This window comes from Cynoglossus semilaevis, chromosome 19 (genome assembly GCF_000523025.1).
Source record: "Cynoglossus semilaevis isolate Cse_v1.0 chromosome 19, Cse_v1.0, whole genome shotgun sequence".
In the NCBI taxonomy this organism is placed as follows: Eukaryota; Metazoa; Chordata; class Actinopteri; order Pleuronectiformes; family Cynoglossidae; genus Cynoglossus; species Cynoglossus semilaevis.
The window spans coordinates 3,606,786-3,609,128 of record NC_024325.1 but is presented as its reverse complement, the minus strand read 5'-3'; the positions used below and the strand labels follow the sequence as shown (position 1 = coordinate 3,609,128).

Sequence of the window (2,343 nt, the reverse complement as noted above, 5' to 3'; positions counted from 1 at the left end):
TGATGTTCGGGGGAAAAACTGTTTTTAAAAAAAAAAAAAAAAAAAGTGGTTTGTCTGTACTGTGAAGACAAGAAGTCCTCCCAACGGTAATGGAAAGACTTTTTTCCTTTTAGAAATCATCATGATAAACCAAAAGACTGCCATGGGGTAAGTGCCGAGTTTTTCCAAACAGGAAACTTTATTCCACGTTTAACGCCGTGTCTCTTTTTTTTTTTCTTCAAAATCAAATCTGTATTTAGAAAAAAAAAATATGGAAAAGTGTGGGACAAGTGGAGGAGGTTTAGTTTTTTAATGCCACTTTACTTTTAAACAGTATTCTCTCACTGTCATATGGTGACGCGAACACTAAAAGTTTGGAGTATAGATTATCGTTCTCCACTCCGGGGTTGGTAACAATGCCTGGCGATAAAGGGGGAGGGGAAAAAAAAAAAAGGGAAAAAGCAGCCATAAATTAGCAGAAGCCATACATAACAGCAAAGTAGTGAACGTGAATAGACAATATCAACAGAGCCAATGTGATAAAAACAGACGTTTGTACAGTGCAGAAAGATTTTTTTTTTTTTAATTTTTTTTCTTCAAACATACTTTATTTACATTACCTTTACCATGTGTTTGGATGAAATGCAGGTTCCCGGAAGAGTATTCATTTTATTCTCGTACTTGTACAGAAATCATATTGAAATGTGTAGTCTGTATACAGATAAATGTAATTTTAACAAGATCACGAAAAAAAAAAATCATATTTTAATTTAGTGGAATGATCTTAAGTCTCATGAGTAGTTTCTTCCGTGACACGATATCAAATTGACAAATTCCAACTACAGACAGTGCAGGCCAGTCAGCAACAGTACGTCAGAGTGTAGTTTTCGAATCATTCGTTCGTCAGTAGAAGCTGTACAAACACATGGAGACAGCCGTGACGAAACGACATGCGACATTTCGCATCAGGCTTTTTTTTTTTTTTTTGTAAAATACTTCCATTGTTGTGCTGAACACGTCGGGCATGCTTTCTGTTGTGATGATCATATAAATATATGTATATATATATTATATTTGAATGTTTTCTAAATTTGAATATTTTTTTTTGGGCCCCGGGTCTGTCACAAAACTTGAATGTCTCTGTGAACGGAGGCATTAACCGCCTGCTCCTCTCACTTGCCTTGTGCTTTTGTGAATCCTAAAAAGCTGCTCTCAGTTGGACCCACCACACCAGCGCCACCTGCGGCTATCACATGAGAATTACATGAAGTCAAGTTTTTACCGGTGACCCGACCCTGTGGTCGGTTCCGAGCTGTAACATTTTTGTCTTTTTGAGTCAATTTTAAATATTGCATATCTCCAAAGTTGACGCGTTACAGAACAATGCATTAATCACGACTTTAAAACCGCTTCTTGAAATCTAAAAGTTTTTTGTGTAAATACACTTCAATACGTTGAAGCGAAAAAAAAAAAGTTGTATGTTATGTTTTTAAATTTGATATTAGTCTTCTGATGAAATGATGTTGTAATGGTTTTTTGTGTGTGTGTGTGCGTGTGTGTGTGTGTTTGTTGCACAGAGGAATGATCAATTGAACACATTTCAGCTTTAAAGGTGCTTTTACTGATATTTATTACCTGGAGATGATTTTAATGCTGTGGTAATGGAATTGTCATCGTTTGGCTTCAGTTGTGTATAAAGTGGGAAGAGAGAGAGAGAGAGAGAGAGAGTGTTCGTGCGTGAGAGTGGCACCGAAAGATTGGACGAACTGTTATTCGCGTAACCCGATGATGCATTTTTGCAAGTTACTGTATTCTTGTCCTGTCGGTTGCCTTTGTCTCTTTGGAGAGAAACGGTTGTTTGTGTTGTTTGGGAAAAAATTACATTTTTACCTTGAAACTGTTTTCTCGATGTCGATATTCCTTTTTTGACGTATCAATTGTTATGATTTCCTTTTTTTTATTTTTACGAGATTGCACTGTTAACCATGTGATCCCTGGGAGCCTATTGGTTGCACCATCTTGTTCCTCCTTGTTGGTGTGAAATAAACGGGACTTTGAAATAAACGACCTATCCATTTTCTCTGTGTCAGCCTTCCCTTGGTTTTGGAACATGAACCGCTGTATAAAATTGAAGATCTCAAATACAGTATCTTATTCGCTACCGGTCCAAAACGTTTTAGAACGCCCCAATTTTTCCCGGTTATTTATTGCAATTCAAGTCACTCAAGTCCAATCGGTAGCTGGAAATGATACAACAGAGTACATTTCAGAACAATAACACGAAATGGGTTAACAACTGACAGCCGTCCTGCAGCAACGGAGGGTGACCACAGACCCTCGTAACACCGAAAAATGTAGGTCTTT

General features: G+C 37.3%; 1 protein-coding gene across 2 annotated transcripts in view; it reads left to right on the top strand.

The window, feature by feature from the left end:
- The window catches only part of rps6ka4 (ribosomal protein S6 kinase, polypeptide 4), a 12,104-nt gene extending 10,046 nt beyond the window's left edge, over window positions 1-2,058 (top strand). Inside the window, exon 19 of one of the 2 annotated variants that reach the window (XM_025065486.1) lies at window positions 114-2,058. The gene's annotated coding sequence lies outside the window, so the exon portion shown is untranslated. Of the gene's footprint in view, window positions 1-24 lie in introns of both variants that reach the window. The other variant, XM_008332339.3, reaches the window with a different exon arrangement.
- The last annotated feature ends 285 nt before the right edge of the window (window positions 2,059-2,343 follow it).